The sequence below is a fragment of the Nothoprocta perdicaria genome, unplaced genomic scaffold (assembly GCF_003342845.1).
Source record: "Nothoprocta perdicaria isolate Ctin4 unplaced genomic scaffold, notPer1 scaffold_99, whole genome shotgun sequence".
Classification (NCBI taxonomy): Eukaryota; Metazoa; Chordata; class Aves; order Tinamiformes; family Tinamidae; genus Nothoprocta; species Nothoprocta perdicaria.
Window position 1 is genome coordinate 2,167,634 of NW_020456298.1, and position 26,402 is coordinate 2,194,035.

General features: G+C 37.7%; 1 protein-coding gene and 1 long non-coding RNA gene across 4 annotated transcripts in view; one reads left to right on the forward strand and one right to left on the reverse strand.

Annotated features, from left to right (window-relative positions):
• The window catches only part of SIPA1L2 (signal induced proliferation associated 1 like 2), a 98,482-nt gene extending 73,830 nt beyond the window's left edge, over positions 1-24,652 (reverse strand). For 2 of the 3 annotated variants that reach the window (XM_026053351.1, XM_026053349.1), the window contains exon 1: positions 24,586-24,652. The gene's annotated coding sequence lies outside the window, so the exon portion shown is untranslated. Of the gene's footprint in view, positions 1-17,981; positions 18,040-24,585 lie in introns of those variants that run through there. The other variant, XM_026053350.1, reaches the window with a different exon arrangement.
• On the forward strand, positions 4,679-5,179 carry LOC112959345. Its single transcript, XR_003251601.1, has 2 exons — positions 4,679-4,744; positions 5,056-5,179. It is a non-coding gene; the product is annotated as an uncharacterized LOC112959345 (long non-coding RNA).
• Positions 24,653-26,402: the final 1,750 nt, after the last annotated feature.

Below are 26,402 nucleotides of genomic sequence, written 5' to 3' on the forward strand. Positions count from 1 at the left end.
AAAAAAAAAAAAAAAAAAAGTCAGTCAATATGCTGAATACCACTACTATTTATTTAGTGGTACTACTTATCTCTATGTAGAGATAAAAGAGAATGTTTGTGAGCTGTATTTTAACATGTTCTGTGGGTTATACATTTAAATGAGTAAATAACAATATAAAATGCGTGGGTTTTTTTGTTTTTTTTTTTTAGTGTGTACATAGTCTTTGAGTCTTCTGAACATAACAGCAACAATATAAGAAAACTTTGCCACTGAAATAAGGCTAAACAATTCCAGAATCATCTTTCTGATTTTGCAAGAATATAAAGTAGTGGTGAGGACAAAGAAAGGTCAATTGAGCATATCTTGAAATCTGTTTATTGAAGATTAATTTGATTCTCTTGTTGGAAGGGACTTTAGAAACCATCTAGTCCAACCCCTCTGCCCTCTGCTCCAGCAGGGACAGCCAGAGCACGGGGCACAGGGCGGCATCCAGGYGGGTTGGGAAGACCTCCAGAGAAGGAGACTCCACAGCCTCCCTGGGCAGCCTGTGCCAGGGCTCTGGCACCCTCTCAGTAAAATTCTTCCTCATATGGAGATACCATGGCAAATTGCATCTATTATATTTCTTACCTATCCCTCCACAGAAACAGCCACTGAAGTCATTCCTGTACACAATTATTACTATTTTTTACCATTACAATTAATCTCTTACAAAGGGAGGAAATACCTAGAAGGCCAGGAACTGCTTTGCCTCAACAACTCCATTCTTTTCTTCCCTGGTGTTAACTTCTCCTGTCATAAGCCTCTGTGCAAAAGTAGCAAACTGGCTCAGAGACATAATCCAGATTTAAACCAAGCAGCRGATGAGGTGGTGCAAGTCAAGCCTGAAGGGCAACAAACAGATACCTCCCCCTTGTTTATTTGCAATCCAAATCCCCAGCGTGGCATTACTGTTTAGCCTTGCAAACACCTTTATTCGTGCAAGGCCTGAAGGAAACACAAAAGCAAGACTGCTTCTTTTGGAAGTGGTGTTAAATACTCCATTAAACTATGGAATTAACCTTTTTAAGCAGAAGCACACTGAAAAAAATTATTTTACTTAATGTAAAAAGCAGCCAATATCATGGTTGATATCATGACAGATAACCATAAAAATGAGTGGTGTGGAACTGTAGGTTGATATTCTATGGGAAATACTAATAGTTATTGTGCAGTATAATTTATGTTATACTACTTATATGTTTATGTTGACTTCTAAAATTCTGATGCTGGCCTAACTGACAAAATAAGCGTATTTTAATGTAGAATGTGTATATCTGGACACTGGCTATTGCTGTAAACTCCTCAGCAACACTGGGTTTTTTGGTTGACAGCTGACCTACGTTGACCAACAGCAGTCTACTTTCCTGTATTTGTTGTTTYCCTTGAATAATTTTTCTTTCTCTACTTTAAGAACTTAGCAACTTGCATACATGCACTTACAGATGATGTTGATGCTATTTGTTATACAAGGCTGTTGAATTTAATGGACTACGACTTCCAGAGAGAACGCTTTTAATATAACCCTGAATATTCTTCCCTTGAGACCTGTAAATCCTTTTGGTCAAGCTCTTCGCTTCTCTCTTTCTCGTCTCATCCTTGCTTTTAGAGGGGGAATATGGCAGATATGGCCAGAAGACAAAAGCTGGATGCCTACCCTGCCGTTGTGCTCCTGCCAACCCTTCCCACGACGGCTGCTGGATGTTATGCAAATACCTYGAGTTCCTTCCACCCGCTACAAAGGCTTCCTTCGGAGCTCAATACAGCAGCTGGTTTGTTAGCCACAGTTACAGTTCTTTAACCTGGCCTGTTTCCAAGTTTCCTGGGGAGCTGGACGCATGCCCGCAAATGTTCCTGTGCCAGGAGCAYGGCAATGAATAAGAACAGCACTACTGGACTCCCCTGTCAAAAGGAGGCTGTTTGGTATCCCTGCCTCATGTCAGCCCTGATAGACGGAAATGAATTATTTAAGAAGTCTTTGTGCGATCATGTTGTTGATCAAGGAGTTGGAAATCTGCCCCTATTATTATGTAATGCTATCATCCTAAAAAGAACGCACAATTTGGATGAAAGCCTTCACGTCTCTAGTATTTATCGGGATGACAATTTTATACACCGTGACTCTCAAGCTCTACCCATCTTAGAAAAAGGGAAGCACAATGTGACAAAGTAGGAGTATGGGCAGGACTACTATGCCGAAAGCTGAAGATCAGACATTTAATTTGCATCCAATTGCTCTGTGCAGCATTTTCTGTGTGCTGAAGGAGCTCTGGGCAGACCCTACTCTTGCTGAAAAGGAGTAATATTATGTACTTTAACAATACAGATGATCGCCCTTATGATTGCACACTTCTGATCATGCTTAACTATGATATCACATGATCCCTTTCTATGACAGGTGATTACGATGCCACAACAGAGAATTATTCTACTATATTATAAGTTTTTCTGAACTTGTTTTCATGCAGAAGTCTTTAGAAAGCCTTGATATTCAGGCATAATTGCCTTTAAATAGCATATTTCTTTCGATGTTTTCCATGGGACATAATGACTATTAAAGGATAACACTACCTGTAATTGAGCCACTTAGATTGAGGTTGCGGAAAATAGATTGGAAATAGGAACTATGAACAAATTCTGAGCACAGTTCATTAAAAAAAACCTGATTATTATACATCAAATTTACAATTAAAACTATAAATAATGCAGAATAAATAAATGATTATTTCTTATATGCATATTTCAGACTTTTGATCAATATGCAGACACAGAAAAGAGGCAAAAGAGATGGAAAGCCCCTCGTCTGAGTAATGGGAATACAATGCTATTCTTACAATCCAGTTTAATTATGCAGCCTATGCAATGCTTAGCTATAAAACTGAAACTGAAGTTGTGTTGCTGAGGTTGAACCATGCAAATTGAAATCCCAATTTTGGTGAAATCGATAGAAAAAACTTCCCCTGGTAGGTACGCTGAGAGAATCTTTCAATTGGACTCCTGTACACTTGTACTGTGGTGATTTAGCTCAGCTATTTTTCAACTGGATTTATGGATGTTAAAAATACACTACTGCTTATAACACAATGCAATCTATGAAGCAAAGGAGAAACAACTTAACCCCTCTGTGCCTGCAGTATTTTCTTATAATTAACTTCCTTGTAATACCTTTATCCTCAACTGATCAGAGAACTTCTATTGCAGTTTTATCTCTGAGAACAAACAGTTTTTAATACAGAATGATATGACATCAGAAAAATATCCACAAAGAAATAGCAAKCAGCAGATAAAGGCAGCAGTTTTTATAATTTCTGCCGTGTATGTTTAATACAGTTCAAGAGCTTACAACATAGGGAATTAAAAGCTGTTTGCTTTTAATGGATGTGAAAGATGGCAAGGAAGTATCTGTAGAATTGCCATGGACTTCAGCTCAGCCACTGGAACCTGTTCCCTGGAGATGCTGGGTCAGACAGAGCAGGACCAAACTGTTCTCTAGAACTTCTAGTCACAATACTGAAATGTTGCATCAAAGCAATTTYCACTCAGTAACTGAATACGTAGGTAAAATAGACATCTGCACATCTTCCTCAAGCAACTTGCATATCCTCAGATCCGCARCAAGCACAGTAGTGTTTACAAGCCCAGAAATTTTCATGTGTCCACCGATTCTTAAATTACCTTTTCCTGTTTGAATGTGTGTATTGTCATTGAAATTGTCTAATCCCCAAGGCAGGGACTATTTCTTTGTCCTCTTTCAACAGACCCCCATATGACGACTCCATTGTACAGGATGCTAAATACTATGATAATCCAGTTAGTAAACAACKGTACCAAGTCATTTCCAGAGGCAAGGCTTAGAAACATAAAGAGARGATTTTCAGCACTGCATATTCAACTCATTTGAGCACAAGGAAAAGAACTACCTGTGTGGATTCCGAGCAATCATATTTGCATAATCCAAAAGGAAAAATCAGTAATTCCTGAATAACCTGTTGCATCAAAATCAGTTTTGACAGATAAGTGTACGGGTTGCAGTATCATTCAAAAGAAAACATCATTTGTAGACCAACTACCTAGGAACACTCATATTACATACCACATGAGAAAGGAACATACTACATCATATTCTCTCTAAACGAACATTAACAAACACTAAAAATGACAAAGTTAATAATAGAGTTCTTACAAAACACTGGCAGAAAGAAAACACATTTCAGTGGGTTAAAATAAATAATGGAATATATTCTGTTATTTAAAAACATTGAAAAAAAATCTACTTTCTCCTAGCGTTAGTCACATCAGAAATGATTATTTTTGTTCTAATTTTAATTCAGTGCACAAGACAGATATTCAAATTCCAAAGGAAGACCGCTCTCTTCAAGACCAAGCACAGAGAAAACAACACAGAACAAACCTCACAGAATACTAAGTCTTGTTCAGCTTAATAAAAAAGAAAACGCACTTGAATCACTGCATAGTTTCTGAAACTTCTCAGAGTAGCCAAGGAGGAGAGGCCAGGAGGGTTGGGAGGAATCAAGATTCTTTCATTTCTATTTTATGTTTTCTTCCTGAGATGGACAAAGAGACACTCAGAATCTGACAGACCACACAAAGAAGATAATATCTAGATAAAATTGCTCACTCTTACACGACCTGTTTTCATAGACTTCTAACAGACTGACAGAAGAGGCTGAAAGGTCCTGAGAAAACTAGGAACGAAAGGAGGGTAAGTTGGGTTGCTTGGGGTCTTCCTCCCCTGTAAACATAAAGGAAGAATGCATCAGAGTAGGAACAAGGACACAGAAAGAGGAAGGGAATACCAGCCCTGTTGCTAGGCTTGGGCAACTGCCAGGCACCGTCAGGAAATTAGGAAGGAATTTTCCCTGAAGACAAAAATAGCCTATGATAGGATTTTCAGTTCTCCTCACAGCAATCGGAGGAATAATTTTAGATTAGCACTGAGAAAAGATGATTATTGTACATTAGTCTATCAAGTGAGGGATTCTAGCATAACTTGCTGACAGCTTTCTTTTCTAGCGAGTCTCTAAGAAGATAACCGCGTGACCTGCTAGTCTCAAGAARGAAAAGACACTGAGACACTGCAAACTGAGGTATCTTCCTTTAATTAACAAGAAGTTTCTGTCGGAGAACTGAAAAGCCGCCTGCGTTTTTAGGACTAAGGTGAGGTTCGGGAAAAAAAAGAAGGCTATTATTTAACAGCAAACTAACAAAAAAGATGGTCATTTCTTCTTTTCCTCATGCTCCCATTTTAACCCCACCATTGCAAGCTTCACTGTTAAAATCCTTTCTGGAGTCTGCATGATATTGTCCTACCTGCTTAATTTTCATTGCTAGGACAGGACCTAAAACCAGTTAGTTAACGTTCAGTACCTTTTAAGCTCTCATACAGAACAGCTGAGCATGACTCAACCTACCATGCCAAGCCTCAAACCAACTACCATGGTTTTAAAAAGTGTAAAATATATGCATAAAATATATAAATTAAGGTAATATGACTGCTATGCTGCTCATTAAAAAAAAAACACTATTTTTCAAGCGAGTTTTATTATAGTTAGGCTTTGTTTTTAATCTGCATCTCCCACCAGTTACTATTTCATATCATCCAGATGAWCTTGATAAGAAAACAAGAGATCCTCTAAAGCAGGAAAGTTGTTGCATGTATATTTCCTTATATTTTTCCTTATATTTGTGTGGCTTTCTACCCTTGTGACTGAAAAAGTCATTTCAGATGTGTCATAACCATAACTTCCCATTGTTTAGCTTAGAGCTTACAGATTTGGCTTCAAATCAACTTAGCCGTAACCCTTSTTTGAAGTCCAGATGCACTTAGTGTTAAAAAAAAAAATACCTGTATACATGAGAGTATAACCTCTCATGTATAAGAATGTATTGAAAGAAACATATTGCAATTTTCTGTAAAGGTTCAGATTACAACAGCAGCTTAGGAYAGAAAAGAAAATAATACATTTTCTCTGCAAGATGCTTTTGACATAGTACTTTCCCCACTGGATTTTGATTGGGAAAAAGCTTGCAATCTTCTCTACTTACTGCACAAGCTCTTATTTTCCAACTCCTGAGGTTATTCAGCTTCAGTTATAGCTACCAAATTTCTACTGTGAAATAATAGTCAAAATTTCTTTATCACAATCTTTCAGTAAGACCCATTTCTTCTGACACTCCAGAAGGATTCAATGCCAGTATTTTTAATGTTTTGTTCTTGCTGTTGTTTTCAGAATAAGCAAAAGGAAACAGCCTTATACACACATATCCCACTGTTAGTGGGAAACGTTCTTAATGTAACTAACATCGACATATTTAGATGGCTGTGATACCAAATATCAACCTAGCTATATGCTAYGGAGTCCTGAAAATAAGAAAGAAGAGAAAGTATGGGGCATCTAGCTTTTACTAACAGTAGGTGAAAAATGTGTGTGTAGGGCTGTGTCCTTCTGGATACTCCGAAGTTTGTGTGRTTAGTCTGAAAGACTTAGTTCTGCATCTTTTTGAATTCAGGCAGAAACACTATATTGGTTATATTCTATTTTCTTAAAATTATAAATAAATCACTCATTTTCATAATAAATCAACACTCTGGAGAACAATTTCTATCTTTCCAATCTTCTGAGCCTTCCAGCTGTCAAATCCAAAGTAAGCTGTATGCCATAGCTACAGGAGAAAGAAAAAACAAAACCTTCTACCTAGATGACATCAAAGTTCAGATTAATTTGAATCCTGCTTCATCTTGAAGTTCAGACAAGTGGGGAGTTACTAGTAGCACCAAACACCTTTGAAGCTGAGGCTCCTTTCTTTGGGGACCAACTGTTACTTACGGCAGAGAACTTCCACAGTGCTTCAGGTTGTTGTAGCTGTCTTSCTCACTGTTTATGTATACTGCTATGTATCATTTCCTTGTATCAGAGGCAGCAAATGTATAGGAATTTATAGCCTTATTTGTAACCCTACTTTCATCATCAATAAAAAGACAGCACAAACTGAAATGCAGAAGGCTGACAGGCTGGCAAACATTCCCTTCTTTCAGCCCAAGTGTTGGTTGGAAACCTTTGGAGGAGCAATGACAGACACAGTTGCACAGCTAAGATCAGACTAGTTGTGTCTAATAACTCGTTGGGTGCTCTTTATTTGAATAAAGAGGGTAAATCACAGTCTAAGTGACACAAGACTCCTTTTAAGGGATGACAGAGGCCTTCTCAGTTTTCAATAAGATGAGGAAAAAAAACAGAACACACTATTAGTGTAACAGTCATTCCTTCATCATGAAAAAGAAGAATAAGGCAGTAGCAGCAGGAATCATCTATGTTCTACTTTTAACTTCTCATGCATGGGAGAAATTCAGAAATTCCCACATGAATCACAGTTATTTTATACTAGTGTGTTTCAAGTCATTTATTAGGGTGATAGTATCTGATTACCTCAGAATTAGGAGGTCAACTTCTGTAGTGACTTCTGTACATTACTGTAAATATGTAGACAATAATATTTACATATGCATAAGTAAAGCTTTTATCACATCTGGAGAAATTTGTTAATATATTAAAATGGCAAAAATTTACACTACGTTGAAATTTCAAACAATTTTGGATTTTAGGGTCAATAATATGCAATTCCACTTTTTACAGATCTATTCCAGTGATACTGAAAATGAGCATCAAATGAGCTTTTGAGGCCCACAGYGCCATTTTTACCTGTAACATGGAAGTTCTTTTGTATGTTTATATTATCACATTTCACAGCAAACTGATGCTTCAGCAGAAGCAGGAGAAACCAGCCCCATTCACTTCAAAAAGGTCTCACTATTGCTGCAGCACAGACCCTGCAAATCCAACATTAATGCTCAGAGCTCATTAAACATGAGTTACTCTGTTTCACCCCATTCTCCGTTTGCTTATGTATTTCAGAAAACTACAATGATTAATGATTTGAGAAACTATGACAAACAGATTTTGTTTACAGTTGTCCTCCTCTTCCCTCTTAATGTGAAAAATATTAAAGATACTTTAATATTCTTTGTGAATTATCTTGTAATAAAGCTTGGGAGTCGGTTGCTCAGTTTAGTCTAAAACAGGTGCCCAATTTGTGTATTTGCTCAGGYGGCTCCCACAAATTTACAGGTTTCTGCTTTTTCTATGGAAAATAAAAACATTATTTTGGTGATGCTGTGGGGCAGCCTAATAGAACTACATGTACAAGTCACCCTGCAACAACCCTCCATCCCCTACACTGGCATTTTGCCTATAGCAACAGATGGATTGCAGAGAATCTCAGGACGTCCTAATGTAAATAACATATAAAATTTTCACCGAGAGGACAGAATGCTTGTAAAAGGGTGCATATCACTGAAAAAACAGGAGTAGTAACTTTTCTTCTACTGCCTCTGTTTTCAAGGGAGTAAAGCAGACATAAAACATTCTTTATATGTCATTTGGCAGTAAAATGGCTCTGTGTCAAAGCTCTGAATTATTCTTGGTAGCAAAGAAGGAAGTGGTTGATTAAAATAAAATAAGCTTTAAGAAAGAAAAAGGAAACATTACCCTTTATCTTGATTTTTTTTATAGAAGCTACTTCAGTTTGACCTTGGCTATTTATTGACTGTGTGGACTGTGAGGAGCATAAACYGAAACATTCCTGGATGGTCTTCTGTAGCTTATAAAGTGACTGGAGTTTGGCAGTTTCAGATAGCACCAAGTAATTTTGCATATACTTTTGCATCACTTCTATTTTACAGGTATTACTATGATACACAGTGTTGTGGAGTAACACTTTATCTGTATCTTTTAAACATGCTCTTTTCTGACAGGAGAGATTTCACTTCTATCGAGATCCATCTAAATCAAAAGAACATACAGTATATCTAGAAAGAAAATATGCTGAAATTTATGATGGCCATAACAAAAGATACTTTTATTCTTAATTTCACAGTGTAAATTCAGAAAGTTGATTTCATGGTATCAACAAAATACCTTGAATATCTTGGTCGTTACCAAATAACTTGATAAGGTTAGTCATGGTTCTTTTCTAATGAAAAAAATCATATCATTTTAAATGAAAACAGAAATGCAGGAACTAAAGCAAGAGAGTTGCCAGATGAAGATTGTTCCTTGCAATCCATTCAATTGGGCATAATTTCAGAGCAATGAAAAGTCATCATCATCTGTTCAGTGATTATTTGATCAAGTTGTCTGAAACCAACTTGTTTTCAATTAGATTTAGAAATGCTGCATAGGGAAGAAAATTTTGGTAAAAATTAAGTTTTATGTAAAACTTTATTGCAAAAACTCTCCTGCCCCCCAAAAGGAATTTAGCATAGCCACTGCTCTATAAATTTGCTTTCAGTATAGTATGTTAAAGCACATATCAGAACTCTCTTGAGGTGTCGTGCTGGGAAAGCATGCTATGTATTTTCAAACAGAAAGAAAATAACTGTGTTCTAAATTACACTGTGGAAGTAACACTTCTTTCACAAATTCCCAGCAGATCACCAAAAAAAATAGTTTTGTTAACCTCCCCCACTATATATGCTTTTAGACAACACTCCAGTTGTGACTGGGTTAAGGAATACCAGATCCATGTTTAGACAACACTCCAGTTGTGACTGGGTTAAGGAATACCAGATCCATGTTTAAGTCCTTTGTGCTACAGCGACATTGATATTTAGCATAACAAAGGAATAAAGCAGACTTTTAAAAGATACAACCTTAAAAATCAGCTCTTAATATTTAAAGTAACTTGCTGCTTTTATCAACTCCTGCCCCAGCCCTTTTACTCCCAGCCTTATCTCCTCCTTCAGATTCCACAAAAAGAATCTGCAGGGGATCACACACAGTGCGACAACTGCCGGCTATCAAAAGCGTGATACCGTCTCCCTAACTTTCCTTTCTCTTGACACATGGCCAAAAGACAAAAAAATGAGGAGGGGGGAAGTGGGGGTGTCAAAAAAGGCATTACTTTAAGATCTAACTCGGTGAACTATTGAAACGAAGAGCTGGCAACAACCCTGAGCAACTCAATGCTTAAGCRTCTAATGGCTATATAGTCAACTAAMATGAAAAGCTTTTAGAAGAGTCAAACCCTTTTTGATTGCTCCAGTAATTTGCCTTTAAACACTTATGCGAACAGACAGATATGAAATAACATCATTAGGAGGTACAAATAAAGTAAGTATTTGCTCTGGAGAAGAGACGGCTCAGAGGGGATAGGATTAATATGTATAAGTTCAGGAAGGGAGCATGCAGGGAGGAAGGGGACAGGCTGTTCTCACTGGTGGCCAGCGATAGGACGAGGGGTAATGGCCACAAGCTGAAACACAAGAAGTTCYRTCTSCAGGTGAGGAGSAASTTCTTTACTGTGAGGGTGACAGAGCAGTGGAACAGGCTGCCCAGGGAGGTTGTGGAGTCTCCTACTCTGGAGGTCTTCAAAACCCGCCTGGATGCCGCCCTGTGCCACATGCTGTAGGTGTGCCTGCTTGAGCRGGAAGGTTGGACTAGATGATCTGTAGAGGTCCCTTCCAACCTTAAATATTCTGTGAATCTGTGAATCTGTGTAAGTATGGTCCAGTTTGATAAGCACAGGGAATGCTAATTATGGGGTCACATTCACCTAGAAGATGACAGCTTGCTTTCACTGTGGCCAATTTTRTTTTTACTTTTGAATTTTTAAATACTGATTACATAACACTCCACCCAAAAAATTCAGATATAGAATTSTGTATTTGACTAAACAAGTGCTGGCACTTATGTGAATCAAAGTGTTTAAATAGCAGGGCATGATTATCTGATCCAAATGGCTAGAAATTGCACTGGCAAAGCAATGTTCTGTGAGGACCGTGAAAAATTTCCCTGAGTTTTATTATTGGCCTTGATTTAGCATCAACTCAGCCAACAAACTGGCTTTCACTGAAACAGACTGCACATTTCTGGAACTACGTTTTTACTTGCAACAGGACAAGGGGAAATGGGTACAAGCTGCAAGACAGGCAGCTCCATCTCCATGTGAGGAGGAACTTCTTCACTGTGAGGGTGCCAGAGCCCTGGCACAGGCTGCCTAGGGAGGCTGTGGAGTCTCCTTCTCTGGAGATCTTCCAAACCCACCTGGATGCCGCCCTGTGCCCCGTGCTCTGGGTGTCCCTGCTGGAGCAGGAGGTTGGACTAGATGATCTCCGGAGGCCCCTTCCAACCTCAACCACTCTGTGATGCTGTGAAATTTTCTTCCTTTTTGCAGCATATTTACATTACAGAAACAACAGAGTTAATTTCAAAAGGAAAGCTTAGAAAGGAATAGCCAAAATTGCAAAACTCCTAACCCTTAGAAAACTCATATTTATTGCACAAGAAACTATACATTTGACATATCTAATTACATTATGTTCCTCTTCTAACTCATACTCATTTTTCCCCCCGCAAAATCCATAGCTGGTTTTTCCAAAAATTCAGAACGTTATCAAAAAGAGAATCAAACTTCCTTGATAATCTCCAGGAGCAATTTCCTCCAAACTACATTTGCATACTCTTCAATAAACTAAAAGGTCAAAGTCACTACAGTGGCAACATTATGTATGGCACTTCAAAAACAGTATCTTTACTAAAGCCATTTATAATGCAAGTGTTTGAGACCAAGAAAACATTGCATCCCTCTTGAAATTATAGGATTTTTTAAAAACCGTTTATAGAGTATATCAGTAATGAGTTCTTTAAGGATTTTCTGCAGATTCTCTTCAAACAGCTTTTCCACACTTTTTAAACAAACACATGTGAACCAAAAAACAAGCAGTATTCAAAAAAATAGACATCAACTAGGAGGTCTATATTTCAGTGGGAAGATTTAGCAATGCAAATTCATATTTACACATCAAATAACATACGTACATTTTCCCCTCCATTCCAAAGCTTTATTAGCTTTCCATAAGGAGAGATGGTATTTGCATGCCATGTTTGCCTATCATGATGTAGCTCCCATCTCAGCTCCATCATTTCCCCCTCTAATGAAAGTCTCTGGCTCTCCCATTTGGCATCCCATGTTGAGGATGCTGCGGATGCCCCTTCACTTCCTCTTTCCCTTATTTTCATATCCCACATGTTTTCTCATTCCCCATTCATGCAACATTTCCCTTTTCATTCCGTGGAAATAATGCTGTCCTTGCAGGTTACAAGAAGGACAAGCCAGATAGGCTGTGTTCAGAACATGACACCCTCCCAGCCTTGAATGAGAACAGTCACAGACAGCCATGACTCACGCACAGCTCCCACTGCCACAACAGACCCAGAAGGTAAAATAAGATGCGAGGCAAASTTTGAGTGATGAGTTTTGCTATGCTAGAACATGTTAATAGTTGTCATCAAACAGTTACTCAATTTTCAGACAGAGAAGGTAAAAATTGGCAGCTTTGCTAACCACAAATCAAAAACTCCACATGTCCACATCATCTTCTTTCTGGTTTCCAAATAGATCAACAAAGCAATATAAAACAGAGGATGCATAGTAGTCCTGTGGCACAATATCAGTACAAATTTATTGTAAGTATCAAATCCAAATCTATATTTCAATTTTCAGTTCTATTTTTAGATATAGAAATATTTTGTCTTTAATTTTAAAATATATTTCAGGACTTCCAAAGCCAGAGACAGAAACTGTTCTGGCTCAAACTAGTGAATAAGTGCAAGAATTCATCTTGTAGATAAAATGTGAATCTGTTTGACATGTCTTCCTGGAAAGCTGAGTTTCAGAAAAGGATGAATGTGTTGCCTGGAATTTGTTTTCTGTTGCTAAGACACTTCCAAATAGCTGTTAGTGCTAAAGACTAGACTTACTGTTCCAGTTAAGACAATTCTTCTACTGATTAAATGAATGTGGAGTTCTCTCTCAATAACTCTTACTAAAAGAAATGAAAGAAATAAAGACCTATTAATCAATGATTCAATCAGCTTGCTCTGCCATTCCAGTAAAAGTTTTTGATGCTTTAAAATATTTGAAGCTAAGCCAAATATTACTCCCTACCAGTGTGAGTTTGATCGAACGAAGAGCATTAGAACTAACAGCACAAACAGGCAGCAGACAAGATTCCAATTTGTTAATCTTTGGAGAATATGTAAAAAGGAAGTGTAAARTCATGTTTTTCAGGTACGACACTGACTCCTACCCCACTGACCCCAGCTGGAAAGGGTCTTGTTCCCATTTCACAAGGAAGTGTCTCCCCTATTTCAACCGACTCCCTGTTGAAGGAACTGCAGTTTAGCATCACCTGCACATGACAGGTGACCCTCTTGTACTCAGGAACTACCCCATGGGGAATTTCAGAGGAAAACAGTTCTTTCTTGCTGTGGTTTTGTTTAGGAATGTCACTTCCTTGCAAGTCTTCACCAGCAGCTACCATTAAGACTGCCACAAGCCCACACGCTGTTTCAGATCTACTTGCCAACTCACGTGCAACTAAAGAAAAGCATCCATCGAATTCCTCCCACTTACCTAAGAAACTAAGTTGATATTTAAATACTTTTTTGTGAACAAACATGAAGTTTTAAGAGACATAACAGTAATAATATCGGTATTTTTAAAATTCCTATTATTAAACAAACTTGCATCAAAATTCAATGCATTTACTCATACACAGTCATTTGTTCAGACATTCCCAATGACTCCACATCYAAATGAGGCAGAACCCAATACACCATGCAAGCAGGGAGGCACATAAGCAAGTCGGAGAGCACTAGAATAGTAGCATATTGTGCTTAAGCTGAACAAGACAGGCATTATTTCCTTGAACTCTCCGCAACCCCAGTGACAGTTGTGAAGTGACTGGGGAAAGAGTTCCCATTAACATAAAAATTCAGAGTCTACTGGAGAAAAGCAGCTTTATGGAAAACAGCAGCACTGAAGAAAGACTATGCAGAGCAGGAACAGAGTCCAGCACAGTGAAAGCTTCCTACCCTGAAATACTCCCAGGAAAGGCTGACTCAGAGCAAGTCAACCACCATTTAAGGAATAGAATCTGAAGGCTGATTTAAGTCATTTTATTTAAAAAAAAAAAGTTTGTCCAGTATACCCAAAATACAGTAGGCTTTAAGTAATATTATTTGTAACTATGTATTTCCATTGTGGTTGAATATTACTTAGATTATGGTAAGAATTAAGTTCTTATCTAATTTAGATGCATAGATTAATTCTCTATTGCAAAAACCCTACAAAAACACCAGAAATCAACATTTAGAAATTGTGAAATACTCACATAAGAGGGTTAAAAAAAAGTCTTATCTATTTTGGCCATCATCAATACTTAATGATAGTATACATTATAACAGAAATAGATATTAGACCACATCTGAAGATGATGGTAGAGAAAGCACAGCCATAATCCTACAGGTAGCTGAAAAAATTATAATTTACACTGCCCTGCTAAAAAAAAGTGATATAAATCTACACAGGAACAGAATGGGCAAGCAATTGAGATAACGTGAGATTGTAGTGAAGCTGGAACTGGTGAGCTGTTTGAAACACTCATGTAGGGAAGCATTTTGAAGAGATTACTAAGACTGGAAAATCATCTTACTTGCATTTTAAGTCATTTAGGAAGCCACAAAAAAAAATACAGAACGAGGACAAAACCCTCTTCATACTTATGTATAAAAATAACTCCCCCAAAAAGATATCGAAATGAATATGACCTGTGCATAACATAGGAGGAAGAGGAAAAAGGGATAAAAGAGGATTAGCTTGCCAGATGAAATCATGATGATGTAAAGAACATAAAAAAGAAATTCATGAAAGGATTTGAGAGAGGACACAAAATGTCAAACTCTCCGCATTACATTTGAGAAAGGTGAAAGATCTAGCATGTTATGTTGAAAAGAAAGAGAAACTAACAGACAGATCAAGTACAGAGACAAGGAAGTAGATGACAGAAGCATATGCAGTGCTTTTCTGGAAATGATTGCTTTCAGAGAAGGAATGAATACCTCCAGAGAGACCACATATGTGGTTAACTGGAAGATTATTTTTAACATGAAACAGTATCAAAACCAGATGTCTTCTGATTCAATTAATGAGGAGTTTTCAAAACCATTGAATAAAGGCAGCAGCATGTACATTATAGAATCAGTATATGAAGTGAGAATGATGCACTGCAGAGATGCAGCCATGGCCTGCATGCAGACACATCTGTCCTGCCTGTCAGGGCACTCTTTGGAARGGAGGACAGGAGCCACTTGTGCTCAACCTAAAGCAACCCCTCACCTCCAAACCATCCCCATTAGAGCTCTTCGAGCGCGGGATACCCACGAACGCCTTCTTCTAGGCTRTGAAACAAGGCAATTTTACAACATTCTGTAACTGAAAAGATAAGGAAACATCYGTTTACCTTGTGCTTTGCGATACTTCTGCAAACTACACAGGAAAACAGGTCCAAAGAAGCTATTTTAGTAAAATCTTTTCAGTAAAGTGATCAATACATCCAGAGCCAGCCRGTTCTGTAACAAAAACCTACTGTGTAAAAAGAATAGAGCATGAAGAGWACCAAAATCTCAGAGGCTGCTGTCTGCAAATCACCACAGTTATCAGTGGTTGAAGTGTGACAGTAAAGAAATGGTAAGAGTAAAGAAAATTTGGTCAGTTAATAAAGTACCTTCTGCTTTAACAGTCCAAGCAAACAAGTATTGAGAAAGGAAGAAGAAAAAAGAGAGAGAAAAAGGAGAGGCACAAGAAGGTAAAGTAATCATATAAGCTTCAAAAGAAAATAGCTTTAATAAGACAGACAAACGAAGCACTATCCAATCATTCTAAACTAAAATTATTATTTCCTTGCTTCTTTCTAGTGCCCAAATCATTTTTGTGGTTCTTCTATCCAGGGACTGCGCAAACACGACTCAGGTGGGAAGGTGCATGTTTCCCATGTGCCTAACATGTGCCTACAGCAGACACACATGCACATTCCAGCACGGCCAGGCAGCGCACAAGCTCCAGTTGTGCCGCTTGGTCAAAGAGCCTCTTTAGCAGCCCCAGGGATTAAGCACAGGTTGTCTTTTTGCTTTACTGCAGCAAAGAGAAGCAGCTCACACACAGTTATCCCAAGAAAGGGACAAGAGACAGGAAGGGCAGACAGAGAAAAACAGAGCAGAGGGAAACAGCCCATCCTGTCACCGGTCCTCCACCACAGCCCATTAAGTTTAAGGACAACATTGGAGCTGGTACAAGGCATCGATTTCTCTGCCCACAGGATTAAACAAACAAAAAACAAAAACCCACCTTTCTAGTTGTTTATTATCACTCAGAACCAAAGTAGATTTTAAAATAATAATAATAGTTTTAAACTAACCAGATGAGGGAAAGCTCAATACTGCATCATCCATTTTGGCTGGATATTCACCAAAAAGTGAGACAAGAGAAGACCTTATGAAAAAGATTTTCCTCAGATAAAACTCCCTTTTCATCGCAGAACTCCAAGATGCCACAATCTCCTAAGAATGTTTCACACACAAAGGTTTAAGTCTTGTATGTCCTTCTGTCTCACCAGAATATTCACTGAAATTTGTTTTCCTGAGACCTTCCTAAAATAACTACCTTTGAACAATCCCCTATTACAAATAATACTTACATTCAAATCTCCAAGAACTAAAAGGAAGATTTCAAATTTACTGCATGATGGCTTTATATATTTAGAAATTAACAAACTTTTTCTGCAGAAAGTTATTAAATATACCCTCTATTAGAGATGGATCAGCATATGTATCTAAGTTTTTAATTTTTGCATCAAAAATAGAGCCACAGGTGTAACTTCTGTAGGGTTCATCGTTTCCGTAGACTTGCAGCGGCTCTGCTGGCAAGTGTCGCAACGTTCCTCTGTGTTAAAGTGTATGTGGTTTTAAAATTGTACCTTAGCACAATTTTATCAAACCAGGAAGGCTCAAAGTTTCCAACAATGAAATTATTACTTCAGTGTGTAATTCTAGAAGCCATCTACACAATACCTCATAGTAAAGCACATTTAAAAAAAAAACACAACGAAGACCTCACTGAATGAATGTTATTCTACTTTCCTTTGTGAGCTTAGTAACAAAAAACCAACAAGTGCAATAGGAAAATAAGCTCAAAATCAAACCACCTTCTAATTTCAAAATATATACTTCTCAACTACAGTATAAGTTCAGCTTGTAGTGAATTTTATCATTTTTATATGCTCATAGTTACAGCAGACTTCCTTAAAGAAGGACTCCGCTAACAAAAAAAGAAAAAKCTTAAACTGAAAATAGATTTCATTTTAATTGCATCAATTTCAGTACCCTGGTGTTAGGCATCAGCCCCAACAACTTAGTATACTGGTAATAAACCAATGAAGGAAAATGTCTCCTTTTTATTTATTCCAATAAATGGAAATTTTAGTCACAACCCCTCATGATTGCATATTCTAAACTGCTCCTTCAAGAAAAGCAAGTATATTAAACACTCATTTTTATTGCATATTTTAAGAATAGCATTTCAAGGTCAAACTCTATCAAATGCCAAATAAGGAACCAACATTACCTTGCTAAACCTAAAGTAGCATAAAGGCTGGCTGCCCTGGAGAGCCAACTAGCTGAAATGCATGCAGCTGTCATATAATGCACACTCTTCCTCCTCCTCAAACAAAGCTCCCAACTGCCAAATGTAATCTAATAATTAGCATATGTAAAGCAAAAGGGTTAGACTATGACATCAGTTTATCTGCCTCTTCGAAAACAGTTTTGAATTAAACCCTACAGCCCAGCCCAACCTTCAAAATTCTAGACAAATCCTGCCAAAGAGAAAAGAATAGCAAAGGTCACAGAAATCAGTGTGCTCTAAAATTTAAAATTAAAAGTTATTTCTAATCATTCTCTTCTTAAAAAAGAAAACAAAATTTAAGAAATCTTTTCAGAAAAACATGTAAAAAGAGTTGAAAGTCAAAATGGCATATTTCATACCTGACTTTTAAGCATGATGAAAATGAGGAGGAGAAAGATTTAATATCGTTAAGTCACAGAAATTAACTATTGCTGAATGGTGCTCCGGAGCCAGCTGAAAAATAGACAAGCCAAAGAAGAAATACGTGGTTTAACTAAGCTGTCGGTCCCCAGACATAATTAGCTGTTACCATCATTAACAGTAATTCTAAAATCTCCAGAAGACAAATGCCAAAAGGGAAGAAATAGCTAAAGTCCCTCTTTCCGTTGAGATTGTTAGTTTATGGGCTTAAAAAATACAAAAATGGAAGCGTGTTCCTAACCGTCTCACTTGGAAATAACCACTTCAAAAAATATTCAAACTGAGTTCATTAAAAATAAAAATAAATAAATAAGCAAAACTTTGCTGCCACTTTGATCTTTGATCAGCGTTTGCTGCCATATGCCCTGCCCAGAGCTGTTCTAGGTAGTTCATTTCACCGGTGTTAAAAATAAGAAACATTTTGAGAAATTTCAAGGAAAATCTTCCTGCTTTTTTTTTTTTTTTTCCCCCCCTCTCTCCTTGTAGGCACAACCCTTCCCCATTCACCTCCCTCTATCAGCAATAAAATCAATCAGGACAACCATGTACAGGCAGAAAGGAGCTGCAGTGAAGGATGTGGGGAAACCTCCTTTCCCTCTCCTCGCCCGCYGGCTGCATCCCCGGGTGCACAGTCCATTCATAAGGAGGAATTTGATGAAGCAGCAGATCAGGTTACTAGGCTGAATAACAACCGTGGGAAAACAATACAGGGAAAAATAATTTAAAAAAAAAACAACAGGTATGAATTATTACATATTATCAAGAGCAAAACAGTAGCTTATTAGAGGGCTAACAAGGACAGACTGAGCCCTTGCRAGTGCTGTTTTTGCAAGGAGATGCCCTCCTCCTCACCCCCCCTGCAAGCAGGCAGGGCTCGGAGTGTGCCGGGTTAATAACCAGACCAAGCAGCCGCCGGGAGATTATTTTAAGCTGTCTGCATTTTTTAGATAGGGAGTGGATGTGACAGGCTACCCAAGAAAAGACCAAATATAACAAAAGGTCATCTGTATCGCATTATCAATATTTTAAGTCTAAAAAATACTGAAAATAAGCACTCAGATATTTCATGGACATAGTAAAAATATTGCAACTTAACCAGTTTCACTAAATTGGTACAATCAGTTATATTAGCTAATACTATTTCACCCTAAAAAATGCATCTAAAACCTCATTTTTTTCCTATTCAAAAGGTAATGAGTTGAGCCTGAAAAAATATACCYGATGTCTACAAAGCTCACTAACCAAGGGAAAAATGACATAAGCATCATCTCTACAACCTGCTGAAGAAAGAACTACAAGCAACTTCAACATTTTAATTCATGCAATTTGTCCATCTGCTTTAGCTTATTTTCCTACTTGGGAAGTGCATATTAACTTCTTCCCTTTTCCTATTAAATTTCTCTCCCTATATATTTTTCAAGTTGTTTTATTTTCTCAATTTCTTACCTTCCCTATCCTGTCACATATTCTGTTCTGAAGCCTATCTTTCCTAGCTGCATAGCTCTTCTAACAAACCCTTACCACCAGAAGCAAGCTCTTAGGATATGTTTTTGACCTATTCTTCAATTTAACTTCAATTTAACTTCAAAGTACAGATCATGAGCTGAAGAAAGAGACTTCTGCTAAGATAATTCATTATAGTCCTTTGCTTTGTATGAAAGGGCAATATACATCTCTCACTTTACTGAAATAAATAAGATTATATTAAGTAATAGATTAAGATGGTATACATCTGACATATACATTTCTGACAACTATCTGCCAATTACTCCTATTGGTTGTTTCTTCTCAGCTCTTAACACACACAAGGGGTGCATATGCCTTCTCCTCAATGGCAAAACACATAGTACATTTCTTGAGGCCTAAAAAAAAGGCTTTAGACTAGTTGCTCCCAACTTCTCATCCTCCCTTCCCTTCTAATTTCCATCACACTGCAACTCTTAATCTTTAATCATCTTTTCTTACACACAGTACTCCTCCTCTTTCCCATGCAACCTCCAAAAYGATCAACACAAAAACAGGGGCTCCCATTTTATTAACTCTCACAGTACTGCATCTGCTTTTAATTCTGAAGATCCTCCCTAGTAAGGGGTGCATTAACAGGTGACTAACCAATGATAATTTGAGGGCCAAACTCTTCTCAGCCAGTAACAGGACAAGGGTTAAWGGGTACAAATTGAAACAGGCAGTTCCATCTCCATGTGATGAAGAACTTCTTCACTGTGAGGGTGACAGAGCCCTGGAACAGGCTGCCCAGGGAGGTTGTGGAGTCTGTTTGGAGACACTCAAAGCCTGTGCAACCAGGGTGGAAAGGCCAACTTTGCTACACAAATTGCCTCAAAACCGAGTAATTTACTCACAAATCACAGAACTSACTCTAGATGTGTGGTTCCTAGGAAGAGTGCTTAAAGTACCATTCTACTTCATTCCTCCACATCTCCTCCACTCTATTTCCATAGTTCTATTATAGTAACCATTTCAGTCATGCATTGTAGAGTTCACTCTTCATTCTTAACTTCTCCCAGCAATTCCATCTATATCATTACCTGTGTTTATCACATGTTACTACATGCAAGAAAAAAAGAGACCACGCCAAAGATGTCTACACTGAAAAAGCAGAAAAGTCAATGTCTGCTTATGTAGGAAATAATACCACGCAAAGCAAGTGCAGTGCCTTTTTTCCTCATATTAGAAAAATTATTATTCTCATTTAATGTTTATTTAATGCCCTTGTATAAAGGCATATTTCGGATCTATACCAGTCCTCAAAAAAAAAAAAGGAATGTTCTAAAATGTTACTATTCTTACTGTTAAACAGCAGAATCAGGACTTCACACGTAGCTTGCTYGCTAATGTGCATGGCTTACTGACCTTTATTATTAATTCTATCACCACCGTGACAACACCTACAACCCTAGAAGCAGTCCTTTTCTTCAGCCACTCATGACTACAGCACAATTGCTTCTCATCCTATTTAAAGGACTTGGTTTAGAACACATCTCCATTTAAAACGGATTTAAATTACACAAAAGGTATAATTTAAATCTGCTTCAATATATAATCATGTATGTGTCAAAATGCATGTTAGCAATACTCCTTAAGCCACTTTAATTTCTGAATATACAGTTTTCATTTCATTAAAGAAAGTTTCTAAACTTTAGAAGCTAAAGTCTTTTTCCCCAAACGGCAACTGGCCTAAAAATCTTCCTAGATATTTTGGGTCTTCTCAGTCCTCAAAAACCAACCTTTGCTTGCCAGTTCCTTCACTGCTACACGGCATTTTGTGATTGTTAACACATACAAACTTTAAATATTTATGCCTTTTTAGCCTTTTTATTCTCTAAAAAAATGGTTAGCAGGGCTTAACTTTCTTCTGCAATAACACCCTCGATTTTCCTCAATAAGAAAATTAGCTGCTGTCAACAATTTGTTCTTCTTTGTGACAGAAAAAGGATAAATCCTTATATTCTACCATACACTTTAGGTTTATGTATTTCAAAAATAGTATTACGATAAGATTTAATAATGCAATTACAATTTTAAGTAAAGCATGGAGAAATATCTACATAAATACTGTAGGGGAATATATGGAACATGGAACAAAAAAAAGAACAAAAATCAATGTGCATTAGCTCGTGGATGAGCAAACCAGATGCTTCTTCTCCCAGCTGTAAATAGAAATATTGCTTGTGCTATATATCTTGCAAGTTATGAAAGAAAAAAACCAATGCACTTGATTAATATACCTCCACATGAAGGATTAGGCATCTGTTCTGTATTCTATTCTCCTTGCAGCACTGCTGTATCACAAGTGCTGTTAGTCTAACCCACAAAAGAGAACAAAACAGAAGAAGGCTTGAATTGTTTTTTCAGCTTCTTCTGATTTTCTTTAAGTAGCTTCTGTGTCTTCTCTAATTATACAGCCAAAAGGCAAAGCAAGCACWAAGCTAGCAGAAGCCATCACACAATACTAGTGCAGCTTTATTAGCTTAAGTTCTCTTTTCCTACATAATTAGCACTATTCAAATGCAGATACTTTTGACAACCTGTAATACAAAATAGGCTACAATATTGTCCTCTCAATCTGACTATTTCCCAAGCAAAAGCATAGCTCCATTCAGCCAAAGCATCAGATCGGTATGTATATATGTACATAAAAACACTCTGCATATATGAAAAGTAGTAGTTAAGTCTTTCAAAGATAYAGTTTACACTGCCGTTATTATAGCAGGCCTTTATCATGCCCGGTAATACATGAGYTGGCATATGAGATGAGATTAAGGGGCAGAACTGACCACTTACTGAGAATGCAGCCCTCGATGAAAACAGGAAAGAAACGGATGTGAGCAGAGAAAGTCATTTAAAAACAGGGAAGCTGAGACAAGTATTATTAAGCACCCGCCTAGGGGAACTGTGGAGCACTAAGGGCAGAGGGGCTCAGGTGGCTGGACTGAAAGTTCATTTTTGCTTCTTGCATCAAGGCCTAAGCCAGCCAGGTTAAGCCACTGACAGGGAAGGTCCCGTTTTCAGATTCTCTTACATCTGTGGTTCTCTGAATAGACTGACAAACCTGTACAGAATCCAAAAGCAGATATCCTCATGGAAGTCTCTAAATGCATAATACGTTCTACATGCCTCCTCCCACCCAAAAAAATCAATTCTTCTTCCAGAAGATTTTTTTTATCATGGAAACAATGCGTCATCAGAAATGAAAATTATGATTCAGGTATGAAGCTACCATACTGGGGGAAAAAAAAAGCACAAGCTGTGGCTGCAAAGTAGAAGTTATCTTCAAGCCTCATTGGGAACAGCTGGGATATTCTGGAAGGAGAGGCCTGTGCTGCGTCTTCAGCATCGACAAGTACTTTGCAAGCAGCTGCTGTCAGAAATTCTGTCCCTGCTCTGCTCCGACTCCCACGTCTGGCTGCCTGGCCAGTCAGGTGTCTCGGGTTCATTATGGGACCAGCATGACAATAACCGGCTTGGGCAGAAGAAAGCTCTTGCTTGAGACCTGCCAGCCCTAGCCAGAGAAACTGCTGTCAGCACCGCTAGCACAATGGAAATTAGTATGGTCCCCCCATTGAAATGTTTCTTTTTTCATGATCGAAAGATGGGATAGGAATACATTAGAATAGGAATATATTAGGAAAAAAGGGCTTATATTAAAAAAGAAATGGCAGGAAATGCAAGTGTCTGACTAGCTTCGGTAATAATCTTTTCCACTGCTCTTGGGTAACAGAACATGCAGCAGCAGAATATTTTATTTACTGGTGAAGGACAGTGCTGTTTTTAAAAAAAAAAAGAAAAAAGGACTAGAATGACTACAATAAGAATATCAACTCTAATTTATTTTATTTAGAGTTTATTTGATATAACCTCTTTATAATGCTATATATACAGATAAGCTTAACATAGGTAACATTTCAATTACAATAATCACCAAAAAAACGCTAAAATAGAGCAGTGTGCGCAAGTTTTTATTAGTGTTCATTAATTCTGTATATRCTACTATTCTCTTACACTTTTATTTTCCGCTTTTAGTTTTGGAAAAGATCATGTAAATCCATCATCTGGACCACAAGCAACTAAATACAGATCAGAGCTAGGTCAGTCTCACACAGTTATACAAAACATACTTCCCACTATTTAGTGGCATCAATAAGACAATATTCATTTCTTCAAATGAGAGTAGGCATAGTGCATACTTACAACACCTGATTGTGGCCGGATTATTGGATATACTAACTTAAATTCAGAATAACTCTCTCTCCACATATACATAAATACAGCATATTTCACTCTAGATTATATTATGYTTACATATATTGAAAGTAAATGGTTTCTCCAGAAACTCCCAAAAAGTATTCAGCTATTCAGGTCTAACAAATTACTGATTTGTTCACTGTGCTGCAGGGAGTGCGTCACCGTAAGACCACACTAATGTTCTCTGCTCACTGCGTGGCAYATCTAAGCTTGAGCCCTATGTCAGAATCATAGCGCTGTTCATTCAAATTAGATCAAGTAGTTTAAAGAGCTATAGGAGACCTGAGCCTCTTAATTCCTATTAAAGAAAATATYGAAGTGTCATTATCAACTGCATTCTCACAGTCTTCTGCAGAGTAATCAGCCTTTACAAAAATCAGCCTTTACTAGCTGTCAAGCTAGCGTCCATTTCTGGTCATATCATCTCTCTTCCAGAGAAAGACCAAGCTATGATTTATAAATCACCAAAATTGCAAATTTATTTTTCTTTACCCAGCTCGCTAGGAAATGGGACCATCCTGTATAACAACAACTACATAACATAAGCTGCTTCCATGTGATTGAACCATACTCTCAAATTTCAATGCAAGGTTATTTCCCAAATAACAGATTTCAAAAGACTAAATTTCACACTTGTACACTTACCCATTGAAATGACCCTTTTCACAGTTTCTAGATTCTTAAAGCCAGTAAACACCAGCTGCCAGTTTGTTTAAAAGATGGGGCAATACTAGATAAACACTAAAAATATATTTTGACAGAGCTTAGAAATATTCTTACCTTTGGTTAGAAGGATTTCAAAGGATGACAACTTGACTCACTTTTTTCCTAGTATCTGTAAAATGGAGACACCTGCAAGTCAAATGAGAAAGATTCAGACACTTTTTTTAGGTGAACTTGCATACTTATAATATGGAAGTTGAAATCAAAACCAAAATCTTAAATGATCATTCATTTAAATTGAGAATCTTCTAACATACATGGCAATACAACACCACAAAACACACAAAGCTATAAAACTCAGCACAGTATAGTAGGCATCACTTCATGTGTGGCAAGAGGTTATTTATAGCTGTCATCTATGAAGGTTGCTGGCAATTCCCAGAAAAGGCTTGGCTTGGAGCAGAAGCAGCAGAATCAAATTTTTAAAAGCAAGTAGATAACTCAAAATAATAGTTAACAGTACAAATATCAGAAGTGGTTTTGTTTTTAAATAAAATATTGGTTTATATTTCATAAACTCGACTTTTTTTTGAACAGTAGTCTGTACCTAGTCAAGCTCTTAGGTCACAAGTTAAATGGAGGATTTGGGACCAAACTGAAGCAACACCCTGCTTTGATTTCAGCAACTAATATAGTTGCCAAGCATTTCTCAGGGTCAAGACTAAAGTGATTAAATGGATTTTGCTGATTATTTCCACTGCAAAAAATAAATTCAATTTAACTTCCTATAACTTCCAATATTCCCAGCACAATAGGCTGATCTCTGTAAAGGCACTTTTCCTTCCTTTCATACAGAAAATATCCTGTAAACAGCCTATTTCCCACTCTAAGTGACTGCTTTTGTTTACAGGAAGGAAAGGCAACAGAAACCTTGCCATGCAACAGTGAGAGCTAAAAGTTTTGTTTCATTTCCCCCATGCAGGTGTTTCAGACRTGAAATCTATTGTAACTCCTCATTTCAGATCGAAAACATGCTGCTTCTTTTCAAAACACAGACCAAGGAGTAGAAAACAATGGGGATAAGGAAGYGAGGCAAAACAAAACCTCATGTGCTATACGTAAGCTCAGTGTGATTTTTTCTTAGTTCTGTATGAGACATAGACAAAACTCAAAGCAACGAGCAAAATGTAAAGAAATAGCATAGACTCGAGGGAACTACAAAGCAGCAGTCAAGTGATACTCATTTAATCCAGCCTGCTGATGCAGTAAATCTTSTTCCCAGCGCTACGTGCCCGGCCCTGCGCCTCCCCAATGGATGCGGTGCCAGACTCCAGGTAACTGGCTGAGCACAGTAGGGAGAAGGGCCTTGGAATCCCAGGGGGCTCAATGGCCAAACACCCATCTCCCACCTCCAAGTGACAGGAAGACACCTGGCAGGACTGGGTGGGCCAAATATAATTTGATGGCCATTGCATGAACCACACTGTTTTCATCAAAACTTTTTTATTGAAACACTCAGTGACTTCAAATGTTRAAAGAAAAAGAGCTTTCTCAACTGTCATGTTACACCACCAGTGACCTGCGGCAACGAGTTACATCACATAGTCTGAATACTTAAAAGAAAGGATTTGCTAATTAAGGGCAATTAATTACACAGCAGTGCTAATTTGAGAAGCAATATCCGTTAAGCTTTTGTCTGCTTAAGTCTCAGATTGACTCAGATTGACTGCTGAGCAGAGCTGTTTATGGAACSTGCTGAGCTAGTGATAATTTCCGAGGATCCCGTCTCCACGATGAATACACAGCACTGGCTACGAACACGCAGGGTGGCCAGGGTGTAACACACTGGTGGGCCACTCTGCGGTACAAGCACCAACATAAATAGGTTATCTTTAGAGGTTTTTTTTAAAATATACACTCACTACATAACCATA